The sequence below is a fragment of the Notolepis coatsorum genome (assembly GCF_963971535.1).
Source record: "Notolepis coatsorum genome assembly, chromosome: 2".
Lineage (NCBI taxonomy): Eukaryota > Metazoa > Chordata > Actinopteri > Aulopiformes > Paralepididae > Notolepis > Notolepis coatsorum.
Genome location: NC_140166.1, coordinates 83465773 through 83483258, shown reverse-complemented (window position 1 = coordinate 83483258; position 17486 = coordinate 83465773). Strand labels below are relative to the sequence as shown.

The 17486-nt window shown below is 41.7% G+C and overlaps 1 protein-coding gene and 1 long non-coding RNA gene across 2 annotated transcripts in view; one reads left to right on the top strand and one right to left on the bottom strand.

Annotated features, from left to right (window-relative positions):
* Positions 1 to 17486, bottom strand: part of tub (TUB bipartite transcription factor) — a gene marked incomplete at both ends in the record, with an annotated part of 447589 nt that overhangs the window by 214154 nt on the left and 215949 nt on the right. The window lies entirely within an intron of this gene.
* LOC311224306 lies at positions 14248 to 15189 on the top strand. Its single transcript, XR_014619432.1, has 3 exons — positions 14248 to 14338; positions 14895 to 14925; positions 15081 to 15189. It is a non-coding gene; the product is annotated as an uncharacterized lncRNA (long non-coding RNA).

Genomic DNA, 17486 nt, shown 5'->3' with positions numbered 1-17486 from the left:
TGGTCCGGTTCTTCCCGGTTGCTGGGTCTCGTATGGACCGGCCGGGGAGGGGGTTCGGAGACGTGGACAGGATCCTCCTGTTGGCGGGGTCCCGGGTCGCTTGGTCGGGTAGGGGAATGTGTCCTAGACCCTTGTCGTGACGATCTCCGGGAGCTCCGTGCGGAGTGAGGGGGTGTCGCCATGGCAATCAATTTGTCCATCATCTGCGCCTGCAGCCGGTCGCGCTCTGCCTCGCGCTGTTTCGCACTGCTTCGCGCTGGGCATTGGCGGCGTCGCGCTGCGCATTGGCGCTGGCATGGGCGGCGTCGCGCTGTGCATTGGCGGCGGCGCACTGTGCATCGGCGCGGCTTCTTTCAATGTTCTCTTCTGTCTGAAGGCGTCTGGTCTCCAGTCTTATGCGGTCGTCTTCACTCCTTTGTTGCGCCTGGAAGCGCTCTCGCTCGGTTGCAGAATGTTCGCGTTCACTGAGGGCTTGCGCTTGGAGTTGCGCGTGAAGGCGCTCTCGTTGGTCTGCAGCTCGTTCGCGCTCGGTGGAGGCTGCCAGGGTGGCGATGAGTGCCTGCGCCAGCATCTTGTCCGCTTTGCTGGGGGAAGACACAGGCGGAGGTGATCGGCTTCTGGCAGTGCTCGTTGGAGATCCGTTCTCCTGTCGCGCTCCGAGGAGATCCATCTCCTGGGTGTGCGTCTCTTCTGGTAGTGGGTCGGGTTCCGTCCCTGGAGCGCTTTCTTTATCCTGGAGCTCTCCGGGGACTGTCCCGTTGGCGTTGTCGGGGGGTAAAGTCATGTCATGTCCCTCCTGGTCCCCCCCGTGAGCTTGGTCAGTTACGTTAGAACCCACTAGGGTCTCTACTGGCGGGGTCGCCTGGTCGGTAGGGTTTGACATACTTTGACTATCCGCTTTATTTATTTTATCCGTATTTAACTTCTTTATAAAGCTAGGTATTAGACTGACAGCGTATGCCTCTAGATAGGGAGGTGGCTGACGTCTGCGCTCCGGGCGATCTAGCTTAGGAGAACCGTTTGTGGAGTGTTCATCATCGGCCATGTTAATATTAATATTATATTAATATTACGCTAATTACCCTCCGGCTCGAAGGACCATGGTAACTGAGGGGTACAATTCCCTGACTGTATTAATAAGTATGGTATCATTAAACCACTACTGTCTTATGTACATTACTACTGGCCATACAGTACACAGGTATATGATATGAACACCTCCACAATGACACGGTTCCACAAAAAATTTTGGTTAGAATAATATTTATTATTATAGCAACGGTAGGTTACAGAATGATAACTATGAATTGCGCTTGTAAGGCGAAGAATGTGCATGAGTAAGTCAAGAGCGTAAGTCCATTAGAATAGTACGCAGGAGATAATAAATACCACCTGTATCAATAGGAATTATATCTATGGTACACTAGTAGGGCAGCGGGAGATACTAGTAGGGTCCCTCCGGTTGTAGGCCAGCAGGGGGAGGAAATGTTCGAATGCAAACTCTGGATCAACGGGGAATCAATAAGCTCCAGCTACGGGAGTTGGTACATTACTCCCTTGATCGGCAGACGAAAGCAGCAGCTGTAATCCAAGTATGCGTGCAGCATAGGTGAAAGCCGGCCAGCCTCTCCTAGAGACGGGCTCGAGTGATGTTCCTCACGGGTAAATCCCACACAGTAGTGGGTGTAGACGATTCTCCTCCGCTCCAACAGCCACAGGACCAAAGCAATAATCCAGCTGGAAAGGGCTCTGCATTCACCGGTGTAGATTCTCCGGTGCGCGGTACTTCACATTAACTAGGTCGAACTTGACGTTATTCCACTAAGCTCTGACACTTTACTATCCTATTCGCACGCGGTTATAAGTGCTCTATTTAGATGCACGGTTGCTCACTTCACTTGGTCGTTGACTCGTGATGAAGGCTTTACGTTTGAGGGTAACGCGTTTCTAGGTTAACTAACTGCTGTATCCACCTGCAACGTATTTATACGTACGGTGAATAATCTAGTACCAGCCTTATTCCTGTCTTGTATTCTTGCGCAGAACCGGGCATGTCCAGGCAAGCCTTGGCGGTGACTTTGAACTAGACCTTGGGGGTATGGCAGTGGCGCCTAGTGGATCGCTTCCAATAGGAGAACGAATATTATGGTCTGTACTAGGTAAAGGGATATTCCGTGTATATGTACAAAGAATATACAAGGGATATCAAACGATATACAAATAGTATACATGGGATCTCAAGCAATAAATATATATATTCGGTTTAATCTGATCCTTCGTAACAGTGATCAATAATTTCCCCCATCAGCGGTGATTAATCAGTTCAGGACCGCTTTGAACCGGAGGTGGTCATTTGACGCTCGCCGGCCAAATGGCGTTCGCCGGATATATCGTCTTGTAACTCGAGAACCGAAGCACGCAATTGGTGGCGATCGAAAGGCGGCAAATGAAACTTTTGAGTGGTGTATTGGATGATCGGTGAAAAATGCAGCCCCGAGCCGACAGACGAGAGCAAAGTAACGCCACGCACGCGCATCCCCGCGCACGGAACGGTGGCCCGTATGAGGGCCATTGCATTTAAAATTCAGACTATTACACTGTTACACTAGTACACTAGCACACGATTACACAATATTACACTATCACACAATTACACTGTCACACAATTACACTACACAGTATTACACTATGATACACTATTACACGGTAAAGTAAATATATTTGTCAAGTTTGGTGGAAATCAGGAGATACAGTAATTTGAGTATTGAACATTTGGCCTGCAGGTGGCGCAAGAGGAAAGGTGATGCGGTCAATAGGCTTCTTCCTACAGCGATCATGAATGTGCACAATAAATATTAAACCAATCTGCCTTGTAGTTTGCGAGATATAGTTGCGGATATAGGTCCCATATTATGAAAAACTTACTTTTTCAGTACCTGTATGTCTGGGTCTCTGATGGGACTACTAACACACAAACTACTTTAAAACTCAAATTAATAGCCCAGGGCCCTCATTTATCAACTTGACGTACGCACAGATATGTGCTTAAGCCGTGCGTATGATAATTTCTAAGCAAAGTGTGGGATTTATCTATTTGAACTTGTGCTTGACTTTGTGCGTATATTTAAGCACAGGTCGGACCATGCGTAGTTGGCGCCCGGTGGTAGAATATTTTTACAACGCGGAAATAAGCACTGACTGCGCTCCGCGTAACTCAACTCGTTATTATTTTGCACATATATTGCAGAAATACGGGAACGTTTTGATTATATTTAAAAGGCTTTGCCATTGTTAAACGTAATAAGTGGAACCCCGAAGCTGTAAGCAGAATACAAGTCATATGAACACCCACGATATAAACGCATTGCAACGAGAACAGACAGAGGTTATTTGTTGAGTGTATGTGTATACAAAACCCTTCCAATAAATGTGTCTTACATGAATGAAAAGCATACATGCTCTGGACACAGAGCATATATCGTGTGGGTGATGTCATGACTTGTATTCTGTGTCAAAGCCTAAATCAAAACGTTCCCGTATTTCTGCAATCTATGCGCAAAATAATAACGAGTTGAGTTCTAACAAAGAACGTATTACATGCTGGTAGGCTGATAGAGTAAACTATGATATGAATATGAATATGATATGATCATATAAATACTGGTCCGTCCGCGAGGATATCGAGGACTTGGATAGCCATTAAGCCATTTGAAAATATAGGCGGCCTATAGCCTATACATATTATTTAATGTTTTCATAAGCGTAAAGATACAACAGCTAGATTAATGATCAAGTTAGTTTACTGTATGCAGGCTTCGCAGGGCTGTGTGTTATATATGCGCAAGTTACTGTTGCATAATAATCTAGGCTGGCTGCTATTATATGTAATTCATAGGCTACCTAATACCAACAACGAAATAGATTGTATCATATGCCTCTACACACATTATATTATACACATCATATTATATCTTGGTTCGGCAGCGCCTCTGTGAACAATCTCTCAGAGTTTGCTCCATCAATAAACGCGCATTTTGGCTGATAATGTGCCGGTGGCCGGAGTCTCATTCAGGCCTAATTGTATTTAATTCAATTGTAATGTTATTACTGGGGTATCTAAAACATCACAATGTAGATCAGGGTTATCCACTGAAGCCATAATGACTCTGATCAGAACCACGGGCTCATGACGAGCGCACACAATAGGCATTGTAGAGCGCAGAGTTGGCGTGCTGAAATTGATTTAATTTCAGTCATTACAGTGCTTAATGTCGGGTCATCTCTTGTCATTTATTTCTGTCAATGTGCTGGTTCTGTAGCAGGACTGGGTCAGTCAACATCTTTGGCTCCCGGCGCACCGAAGATTATATGCTCAAGTTGTTGGTCGGACCTCGGTGATCAATCTCGCTCTCAGTGAAGTCTCTCAGAGTTCGCTTGGGTTAGTCCACTTTTCCACATTTCATGGGGGTGTTCCATTACCGTATATGGTTAATCGGGGCGGTTCTGGTATGCAAATACGTGAAAGTGTGCACGAGCCTCGGCGTAGGACCAAGGTGATATTTATCATGACAGGTGTGCGTAGGACCTGTGTACGCACGTGTGATGAATCCCGTTTTCTTTGTGCGTGCACACATTCTAAATTCTGTGCTTAAGTATGGAAATAGAACATTTTCTACGTCATGTTGATGAATGAGGGCCCAGGTTTGTATTTGCTTCAAGACGAGACATGCTATCAAATTATTATAGAATATAGAATATGAGGCCTATAAATTACCTTATTATAGCCATGTTGCACATCTCTGGATCGGGCCAAATCTACTCGTTCCAATGACAGAGTTCAATTTGGATTTAGTATCACCAGGCGTGCATGAAGAACCGAGAATGAAATCTACTGTATGTACAGTCAGCTTTTTATTCTTGCGACAGGTCTGCCGTTTTGAAACTGATTTCAACACGGATGGTTGCTAAATGTTCACAGAAGGTAGACAGACTAACTGCGCTCTAATGTATGTCAATAGCGTTCAGTTTTGTGGTAGAGAATTCCGAGAAATAAGAGAAATAAAAAAATAATCATACACAAGTCATTTGTTTGCAGGACGCTAGAATTCCCTGGGTACTTGTCAAAGGTCACAGACAGCGTGACCAAAGAATGGTGACCTCTCGGACGTCAAGGTGGCATCGCCAGCAGGCCTTTCATCCTACAGATATTCCTGTGGCTCCGCGCCCCCGCCTCCGAGATTCTGGTCTGGATATCAACACACCCGTCAGGACGGCCAGCGCAGACAAGAAGAACCAAGGCAGAGAAGACCCCTCAATCCTGTGATGCCATATACTAGAAATCATGAGTAATGACGATGATTGTATTAAAAACATATATCTGTTTAATCTAAGTGTGTATTTTAAGCTTGATTACAGAACAAGTGTGCCTCTGTTTTAAGGAATGCACTGAAAGACAGTGATTTATAAAGGATGCCTTTTTTTTCTCCCTCCTATAGGGGTCAACTTACATTCTAAATGTTAGAAGATATATCCAGCATCTGGCTAAAAGGTTGTCTTATGTATAAGTTAAGTAAGAAAAACCAGCTATTGACCTTTATAACTAGTTACGGCCCTATGTCTGTTGCAATCTCTATACTGCATTCCACAAAAAGTGTAACGGCCAGATCACCGGTTTATGGGTCTGTTAAACTGATCAGAGGTTCTGGGGCTTACATCAGTACTGTAGCCTCATCCAAAAACGCTCCCAATCCACAAAGCCCGGCGCAAATTGCACCGAGCAGTTAGCGCGACGCACCTACCGTCTTCACAGACATGGTGGTAACTAAGCACAAAGCCCTAAGCTCATCTATAAAGCAGTAGGAGTTAGATCATTTTGTGTACTGTACTGTGTAGGGACTGTCCTGCTCCACTAGGGGCAGGCTTTTCTCATTCACTAGGCTGGGGGCGGGGCTGGCTTTTCTAATTCACAGGAGCGATCTTTTCTACCACAGTGCACGTTGGCTTTGAGAGTTGTTTGATTGATTGAAAACTTTATTAACAGATTGCAGAATGGGTACAGTACATAGATGTAGCAGTACTGTCTATCTGTATGTCATGTATGTCATATATGTCCTGATGAATTGAAAATGGGGGACCCTGATGTAAACAAGACGAAAGTCTTTCTCTGGTCTGCATCCCCTTAACAATTGTGTGTATTGAGCTGTACTGTATTGTACCCATTCTGCAATCTGTTAATAAAGTTTTCACTACCCACTTTCAAAAACACTCTCAAAAAACACCTAAGGGAGACTGCAATTCGAAACTGGCCCCTGTAAATGTCCGAACACAACCCCCTCCAATGTACAGTAAATTACCAAGTATGGTCTTGTCAATATTCCAATGTACAGTTTTGTTTGTACAGTTGTACAGTGTCCCCCACCCACCCCTCCTACCCAACCTCCCTCCCACTCCTACCCAACCCCCCCCCCCCCACCCAACCACCTCCAATGTACAGTCCCCCCCACCCCCCCCACCCCCCACCTACCCAATCCAATGTACAGTTTCTACATCAAATGTATATACTCTTTTTTCTGGACTCTTTTTGTATCACAAACAGTACTGTATTTGCAAATCTGGTATGTCATAAATGTATAGATGTAGCAGTAATAATAATAATAATAATAATAATACTTCGTTTTATATAGCGCCTTTCAGAGGACCCAAGGTCGCTTTACATAAGGGGGGGGGGGGGGGGGAGATAACAAGTCAACAAACATAGTGGACAGACACAACACATACATATAAAGTGAGAAAGTTAGGGGTTGAAGGCCAGGTTGAAGAGGTGGGTTTTGAGCAGTTTTTTAAATGAGTCCAGAGTTGGGGTGGTGCGGAGTTCTGCGGGGAGGGAGTTCCAGAGGGTGGGAGCTGCCACACTGAAAGCTCTGTCCCCGAACGTCCGCAGTCTGGTTCGGGGGATGGAGAGCTGACCAGTGTCCGTGGATCGCAGGGACCGTGACTGAGTGTACTGAGTTCAGTACTGTCTATCTGTATGTCATGTATGTCATATATGTTACGATGAATTGAAAATGGGGGACCCTGATGTAAACAAGACGAAAGTCTTTCTCTGGTCTGCATCCCCTTAACAATTGTATGTATTGAGCTGTACTGTACTGTACCCATTCTGCAATCTGTTAATAAAGTTTTCAATCAATCAATCAATCAATCAATCAATCAATTCAATCAATCAATCATCACAGTGATGTAGCAGTACAGTGGATCACAGTGATGTAGCAGGACAGTGCATCACAGTGATGTAGCAGTACAGTGCATCACAGTGATGTAGCAGTACAGTGCATCACAGTGATGTAGCAGGACAGTGATGTAGCAGGACAGTGGATCACAGTGATGTAGCAGGACAGTGATGTAGCAGGACAGTGGATCACAGTGATGTAGCAGGACAGTGATGTAGCAGGACAGTGTATCACAGTGATGTAGCAGGAGTGGATCACAGTGATCATTTTGTGTACTGTACTGTGTAGGGACTGTCCTGCTCCACTAGGGGCAGGCTTTTCTCATTCTCTAGGCTGGGGGCGGGGCTGGCTTTTCTCCTCAATTTTCAGAATGGCAGCCATCTTTTCTACCGGAGTTACCTGTCGAACACTGTACAACTCCCGAGACTGGTAAGTTACTTATTAAGGCTATACAATAAATCTAATCATATTCACAATGTCTCTCCTAAACCCGAGGGTAGAGTGCACAAACTCTACATTGGCTTTGAGAGTTTTATTATACTGATATAAAAGTTATAGGTTGTGTTAACTTGTGTATGTGTGGGGGGGGGGGGGGGGGGGTACGTTGCGCATTATTGGCTAACGTTATAATGTACAGTAGTTGTGTTTGATTGATTGATTGAAAACTTTATTAACAGATTGCAGAATGGGTACAGTACAGCTCAATACATAAAATTGTTAAGGGGATGCAGACCAGAGAAAGACTTTCGTCTTGTTTACATCAGGGTCCCCCATTTTCAATTCATCATAACATATGACATACAGATAGACAGTACTGTACATTTGAGGGGGTTGGGTTAGGACATTTACTATGTGTTCTACCCCATAATGCCCTGAGTGGGAGGGTAGTTTGTTTACCAGTGTTGTGGCTATGTTTGTGAAGAAAATGTTTTAAGTAATTGGCTCATCTGGTATGTCATAAATGTATAGATGTAGCAGTACTGTCTATCTGTATGTCGTGTGTGTCATATGATGAATTGAAAATGGGGGACCCTGATGGAAACAAGACGAAAGTCTTTCTCAGGTCTGCATCCTCTTAACAATTGTATGTATTGAGCTGTACTGTACTGTACCCATTCTGCAATCTCAGACAGTCATTTCTTTACAGTGTAAACTACAGTATCTGTGTTTTTCTTTAATGTAAACTAATTTCTTTTTCTCTCAATGCTCTTTTCAAATTATTTTTAAAACTTATCTTACTGGTTATCTGAGTAAGATGTACTGGCAGTTTATTCCAATATGACATGGCTCTATATAACACAGTTTTCTTTGCTGCATTGGTTTTTGGTAGTAGCAGTGTGAACGTTTCCCTACAGGCATGCCTAGTATTATACTTATGTCGATCATGTGTACATGTTAGCTGTGAATACAAACAGATAGGTTCTCTTGAGATATATATATTCCTCATGAACAAGATCAGGCTGCAATCCAGTCTGTCTTCCACCTTCAACCACAACAGCTTGGTATGCATCCCCTCCACACTGTTTCTCATTGAGCAGTTCAGGGCCAGACGGGCCGCTCTGTTCTGAGTGAGCTGGATCTTATTGAGCTCTTGTCTTGAGGCATTAGACCAGACAGCTGGACAGTAGTCAAGGTGAGAAAGAACTAATGACTGTATCACTTGCTTCAATATCAGATCGGCTAGAAAATACCTACACCTTCTGATAATTGAAATACCTCTGCTCATTTTGGCAACCACATTGTTGGTGTGAGTTGACCATGAGAGTGTTCCATCAAGTGTGACACCCAACAGCTTTGCCTCTCTAACTTGCTCAATAGCTGTTCCGTCTAAAGATATACTTAGCTTCACGTCTTTTCTTATAGTATGCTTGGATCCCAATATTAGGCTCTTGGTTTTTGAGATGTTTAACTTCAGCCTGTTTTCAGACACCCAAGTGGACACTAAGTTCAAATCTCTCTCTCCATCTCTCCTCTGTATCTCCCTCTCTGAGACTACTCCCGGTCTGAGACTACTTCTGTGTGTGTGTGTAACCAAATGCATACCTACATGTATGACCTATATCTATCTAATACTTTTGGATATGAGCATTCTTTTCAATAAGTATGGAAGCCTGAACACAGAATGACACCAGTATCACTGACTACCACGGCAAGCCTATAGAAAATTATTCTATTTAATAATAATAATAATAATAATAATTATTATTATAAATGTCTCTCTCTCAGTTTCTTTCTTTCTTTCTTTCTTTCTTTCTTTCTTTCTTTCTTTCTTTCTTTCTTTCTTTCTTTCTTTCTTTCTTTCTTTCTTTCTTTCTTTCTTTCTTTCTTTCTTTCTTTCTTTCTATCTCTCTCTCTCTCTTTCTATTATATTACTATTATATATCTATCTAAATATCTAAACCTCTGTCTATCTAGTGTGTGTATATGCATGGCATCAAATCAAAGTGTGTGTTGCCTGTATTGATCAGTCACACTATACCCCCATTCAGCTGTAATTGTTCCCTGCTGGGCCTTTGTTTCATGGTGTGAATTAGTCATTGAAATTAACATTGACATCACATTGAATTCTGGGAAGGAGTGTAGTTCCCTTATCATTAGCTGAATTCACTGAATTCCCTTCAGAGGCTCCTGCTGCAAATTGGTAATGACTGTACCAGAATGTTTGATAGGACATTGATTGAAAACTATCGTCTCAAATTTGACAATTGATGGCTTATTTTGAAGGTATGAATCTGTAATTTTATATTATGTAACAAAAAAAAAGGGGGAAATTCTCAGGAGGAGGAGCTATTTAAACTTTTCAATCAATCAATCAATACATCCAGCTTGCAGTGTGTGTAGTTGGCTTTGAGTTGGCCATCTTATCTAGGCAACATTATATTATAAGATTTATATCATTAAGGGTGTGTGTGTGTGGGGGGGGGGGGGGGTGATACTAGCTAGCTAACTGAATAATGAAGAATAACCAAGTCATGTTTTTTGTATTTGTCACGTATAAAGTGGTTACTGTATGAGCCCCCTGGGAATGTGCTTCATACAGTAAAAAAAATAAAAATAGCAAACAATGAGGTAAAAATGCACAAATTTGGTATGGATGTAGTGCAAATCCGTTTGTAATAGATACAATATGGTGTAGTGTCTAAAGTGAGTGTAGGGTGAGTGTTTGTTTAAAGGGAGTGTGTGCAATGAATATAGCTGGATCGGTTAATGTTACATAGTCATTGAGCATCCTGATGGTAGCCTTTCAATCTCAATATGAGAGTTTTGCATTTAGATGCCACTTATATCCCCCTCGGAGCGTGAGAGAAGCATGTGCTCAAACTGAAAAAAGACACACCAAATAGCTTTGGTCACACAGTTACCATATATATTTAAGCTATAGGTCATGACAGGTTGTATATCGTGATTATATCACAGCTAAGGGGCGTTGCTTGGTCCGATGTGAAGCCCCATGACTGTTGAAGCCCCAACAGTCATCTCCCGCCTCGACTACTGCAACCGCAACGCACTGCTCACTGGCCTCCCGGCCACCGCCACCAAGCCTCTTCAACTCATTCAAAACGCAGCGGCCCGCCTGATCTCAATTCTCAAACCTATACCGAAGTCGGCCCATGTCACCCCACTTCTTAGGGACCTGCACTGGCTCCCCATTGCTGCACGTATCCGCTTCAAGGCCCTCGACCTAGCATACCGTGCGGCAAAGGGAACCGCTCCCGCCTACCTCCGGTCAATGGTCTCTAACTACACACCCTCAAGACCCCTACGCTCTGCATCTTCTGGCCGCCTCAGACCTACTCCTATCCAAGCTCCGGGAGGGTCATCAAAGAGAAGCCGCCTATTCTCAGTCCTTGCCCCACAATGGTGAAATGAACTACCCACCCCAGTTAGGACAGCCGAATCCCGTCCAATCTTTCGCCGTCGACTGAAGACGCACTTCTTCAACCATTATCTGAAATAATGAGAGAGAAAAAACTAACCCTAACTAACCTTACTGTCATGCACTTGTCCTAATAAACGAACCTACACTGTAACACACAACACTTTGATGAACATTGATACTCAGCTGATAGAGTTGTACCCTTCCTGATGACTTGTCGTGCAGAACTTGTAAGTCGCTTTGGATAAAAGCGTCAGCTAAATGTAAATGTATAATCACAATAAATCACGGCCTGAATTTAACTGTTGCTTTTGTAAAACAATCACCAAATATGGCAATATAACTATAGGTTATAAAGAAAAATTAGACACATTCCAACCATGTGTTGAAATGGCAATAAAGTTTTCTATTCTATTCTATTCTAATGCTAAGTAGTAAATAATTCATGAATACTGTACAAGGAAATAGGTCCTACTAAAGAAGAACAGTTAAAATGTGCAGGAAAGGTAAAAAAAAAAACCCAAGGGCTTATAAGCGACCTCCCCTCTTAAACCTATATAGGATAACTACACACAAAAAAATGACACATTATGCACAAACACACATGCGCATATCCCTTTCTCATACACACAGATACATACAATACAGCATTATACAACTATTATAATGGTAAAAAAAAAAAAAAAAAAAGACTTTACACAAATACACATGGATACTATAGACTACAGGATTTGTAGTTCTTTTTTAAGCTTACTTTTAAATATATTTAAAGTGGAACATGTTTCTATTCGATTTTGTATATCATTCCACATCACTGCACCTTGATAAACAAATGAGAATTTGGCAACATTGCCCTAATTGCAATATATTCTTTGTAAAAGGTTCTTGAGGGATCCACCAGAGAGATACGAGTCTGACTCACTCGAGATGTACACGTCAATCACTAATGTGGAAATGGAGATTTTGGGGTAAGTAGTGTCACAATCAAACATGCTGTAATTAAGATTAATTTATTTTAGTTTTTATGTCATATAGTTTACAAGAAGTCTAACAAAGGCAACTTTAATATTATAGGAGTGCCTTCAGGAATGTTTGGTCCCTGGATAACTGGAGAGTGTGTTATCCCCCCCAGTGGCGGCAAAAAGACTTCGACAACTGTGGGCTGGCGGTTTGCTGTGTAAGAAAGTTGTTCAGTGACATATTTGCAAGTCATGGCTTTTAACACTGATTATTAGAAGAGTAATAAACACAATATAAATGGGAAAATGTTTAAGTCTATATCTTGTATGAGGTGGGCATAAGCACAGTGATGTAATATAGATATTCTTCATTGTAATGTTATTTAAATGTAATGTAGGTGTGACATATTGTTGGTATTTTGTCACTTCTTTTTATACTCCAAATACTTTCTTGCAGGCAGCAGAGATGGAGGCAAATGGACAAATTATGGCAAATATCTATCTTGGTCAAGAGTTGTGGATTGCCATTCGTATGTACCATGCTGCTTGTCTCGCAAGTCAAGATCAGGTAATCATTTAATATTTCAACAGATTATATTAACTATAAATTAAAGGCCCAAATAATTATATATTTTAGAACTCAAGGACTGCAGAACAGGTAAAAAATATAGTCATTGCAGGATTTTGTGTAGTTAATACGGAGACACACTATATTATGAGGAGACAGAGCACCCTGGAGAAATCTTGAATGGAGACATTTGCATCACTGAAGCTACTTGCTACAAAACATATTAATTGAAAATTATTAAATGTGATATTATTTTATGTCCAGTAGATTATAATCTAGTTTTCTAGTTTTTTATTTTTTATTGATCTTTTCCCCCCTCCTTTTTCCTCCGATTTTCTCCCATCCCAATGTTAGTTGTTATGCCAATTCCCAATCCCCTTCCTGGTCGCTGCGCACTTACCCCCCACAGTCGGTCTGGGAGAGTGGAGGCTATCACATGCTTCCTCCGACACACGCCTAGCCAATCAACCGCTTCTTTTCACCTGGCAGCGCGGACTCTCACTGAGAGGGTGTAACGTGTGGAAGGATCACACTACCCCCATTAGATCCTATCCGCGCTGAGCAGGCACCCCGACCGAACTGTAGGAGTCGCTGTTTACAACGACCCGGGCCCACCCCGCCAGCTTTCCCACCCTCTAATACTGCCAATTGTATTAGTGTGAACGGCCAGCCAAGCTGGTGACAACGCCGGGAGCTGGATTCGAACAGGCGAATCCAGCGTCTCCGGCGTTGGTGACGAACGCAATCTCCGCTACGCCACCTGACCGCCCGCTAGTTTTCTAGTTTTAAATATATTTTAAATTAATCACAATATTTGCAGTGAGTGGTTGCCATGGTAAACATCTGTAGAAGGGGTCAGGTCTTGTTCGTTTCCGTTATCAAGACAGCGGTGGAGTGAGCAGACTTCTCTTTTGGTTCTTATATAAATACGGTATGAAATACTTGCCAGTAGTCTAGTGAGTCGATGCAAGGCTATTAGCCGAGCTTACTTACAGAGTCCCATGGTCTGCGTTCTGTTCGTATCACTCTGGGTTTCTGGTATTGGCAGAAAGGTTGCTTTAATTTAGAGTAAAAGGAACTCACAGCCAGCTCTGCATATTTAGTCAGGCTCTTTATTTTGTCAATCATCTCTTTTGAAAGCAAGGTTATGGAGCCTACCTACACTATAATACACCTAACAAATTCTTTGTCTTGTTTGTTTTAGGAAGTTGAACCTGACGTAAAGGAAGATGGGCAACTACAAAACGGGTAAGAAACAGATCAGTTTCACAGCGACACTTTCAGTTGTACCTGTAATACAAATACAAGTTGGCTGAAGTAAAAATGTTTGCCCAAACTAATAATAAAAGCTATTGATAATTGTTTTCACCACATGTCTTTTATTTTGGACACAAAATTAGGAAGTATCAATAAGAGTATTGACAAGTATTGGTATCGATAAGCAGTATAGATAGTGGTATTGGTATAGATAAAATACACCAGATTTTTTACATTTTAAAAATACACCAGATTTTTCCGATGGGATGATAAAGACAATTTATGTTATCACTAATTATTATTTTTTTCTTTTATTGTGTATATAGGCCAAAAAACATGATCCAGTGTCACACGTGCAAAAAAGACAACCATACAGAATGTGCTGGTGTGAAAGAATTGTTCAGTTGTGGGTGTGACCAGTTGACAATTCGTCCAGTACATACCGTAGGTGAGTTTAGGTCTGACTGATTAGCTCTATATATGCTATATATGCTACTATAGTGCTATTGAAAGTACGCTTTTCAATAACTCCCCAACCTTCAAATACTTTGTTTCTGCCCTCTTCTGAAATAAGCGTTAGTGGAGCAGGGATGGCCAAATAAAATTACCTCTGATTTGTCATTGTTCAGTTGGAAAATGTGCTGTACAACATTTGATGCCAGGATCAGACTACATTAATTCAGCCAGACCTTTACACAATTTGAACAACGACAAATGGGTGTCTTTACCCCTTGTAGTGTGACATAATCAAAGAACAGCGATGTGGTTTCTGGCGAAGACAAAAATATTGTGTAGTCTGATCCTGGCATAAGACAGATGCTTTCTAGATTGAAAAAGATAGACACAAGGCTGCACAAAGTCAGATGGCCACACTATTTACCATATTGGGGGCCTTGTCTAAAGAGGTCACAATGGATTGGGATCGTTTCACCCTCTTCTGTTGACTGTGTGAGTCTACTTACTAACAGTGATAATTTTTCAACATATCCTTGACTTTTTTACAGACTGAGAAATGCTGTCAGAGAAAACAGCGTGGTAAGTCTACTGACTGCAGACGAAATAAGGGTATTGTAGATCCAATTAAATATTTCTTCATGTCTGCCATGATTAGAATACTGTTTTGGACTGCTATTGTACATTTGTAAATGTAGGTATGTTTATTTGAAATAGTCTTTTATGTTCTCATGCAGGGAATTGATAGAGACCTGAAAAATGGAACCCTCATTTCTCAAAGAATGTTCCTACAGCAGTCAGGGTTGGCATCGCGTACTGCTTTTTAAGAAGAAAGCTGAATACTCCATTTTTGGTTCTGATGCTGTAAGGATACCTTTATGGATAAAAAAACGAATTGACGATAACATTGATTGATTGATTGAAAACTGTATTAACAGATTGCAGAATGGGTACAATATAGTACAGCTCAATACTAACAACTGCTAAGAGGATGAAGACCAGAAAAATACTCGTCTTTTCGAACAAGGGAAGGCGGGGATGCTCTGCTGAATTATTTTATGCTTTATACATTAAAACCTTTTTCAGAACTGACAACACTACTTTAGAATAAAGCTAATTTGGGTATAAAACAACAAACATTCCGTGGGTCCATGAAATCAAGTCTCCCATTCATTGTGGGATCAATGGAGGAACTTAAGACTTTATACCAGATGACATCACAAGTTTAGTAGTTCATGTGCAGAAAAATGTATTGAACTTCCCTAAGCCATGGAAATAACATAATTGAATTCTTAATTTGGGTGTTGTTGCCCTTTAAGTACACCTTGTATCATGATAAATGCTTTGCATCTGACTCTTGTCCTTTTTTTATCTATCTAGACTGAAGAATTGGCAGAAACTATCATTAAAGCTCTCCCAAGCATAAGGAAAAATATGGAGATAGACTACGTGTTCAATGTACTAATGTACTAAGGTTAGAATACATTTCAAATTATATTTTTGTGTCTAGTTAAACAAGGTATGTGTATTGTTTGAATTCCAGATATTGAATTTGTGTTTTGCTATTTGTTCCAAATTAATGGAATATTTATAATCTTATAAAAAATATGGATTATAGGAAATACACTGGTTAACAAATTAGCTGTTATACATCTAATTTGTCTACCGGTATATGCATTAATTCTGATCAATGTTAACAATTATAATTAAAAAGCTATAGGTTAATATACCTTATTATTTGGTAACAAAAACACCTACTAATTACTTGTAGGCACACATGGAATTGTGGAATTTATTATGTGCTCTCCTTGGAACCAAAATCAGTTGCCACATTTTTGCTGTGATTTAGCAAGCAGCATTATGTTACTGGAATGTGCAGAGATTTGATACCCATCCCAAATAATTTGTTTGTATAATAATAGTTTGTTTGCCCATCATTTATGAATTGTTATGATATTATTTTGTATTACTAATGTCTGTCCCTCCTTCCCTTAGGCATGTCTTTATATATTGAATAAATATGAAGGCATGAACCGATACCAAGGAGAAGAACTCATCGGAACACCAGTAGCGGCTAGAAAATACAAAAAGATAATAGATAGATAGATAGATAGATAGATAGATAGATAGATAGATAGATAGATAGATAGATAGATAGATAGATAGATAGATAGATAGATAGATAGATAGATAGATAGATAGATAGATAGATAGATAGATAGATAGATAGATAGATAGATAGATAGATAGATAGATAGATAGATAGATAGATAGATAGATAGATAGATAGATAGATAGACACAGACAGACAGACAGACAGACAGACAGACAGACAGACAGACAGACAGACAGACAGACAGACAGACAGACAGACAGATAGACAGATAGATAGACAGATGGTGGGCGACAGTGGCTCAGGAGGTAGAAGTAGAAAGCTGCTACATGGTAGATGTAGATGTGGTCGCAATAGGGGGGGGGGGGGGTGATTGTTCAGTTCAGTGATGGTTCTTGGGAAGAAGCTGTTCTGCATCCTCGAGGTGCGGGCATTGAAGGCCCTGTAGGCCTATCGCCTCCCAGATGGCAACAGGGAGAAGAGGTGGTGAGAGGGGTCAAGTCAAAGTAAAAAAAGTCAAGTCAAAGATTTTTATTGCCATGTATGGACGAATCCACATTGGAATACGGGTACATGAGCAAACACTGTGTAAACAGTACAGGAAATAATATGTAAAAACACAGACAGTATAAAAAGGACAAATGCTAAAAATACACGGAGGGTGTATATAAACAGCAATAAGAAAGATGGCTGGGAATTCTTTAGGGAGATAAAAGGGGCGACATTTAATGACTAGGCATTCAAGATTAATATTGCAGGTCTTGTTCATGACCGTGGTATCGGTACACCACTTTTCATTCACAAGAAGACAGATCCCTCCTCCTTTGGTTTTGCCGGTACATTCCTTCAGTCGGTCTGAGCGAAACACAGCGAATCCCGGCGGCAGGACTGCATGTTCGCCAGGTAGATGGAAGGCAGTGGAGGCTTGAAAGGGCGCTCGCGGAGTTTGACAAGCACCCCGCCTCGCCTGCCCCGGTGTCTGCGTCTTTGACGGCTCCCGTCACCTGCAGAGGGACATGCAGCGAAGTCC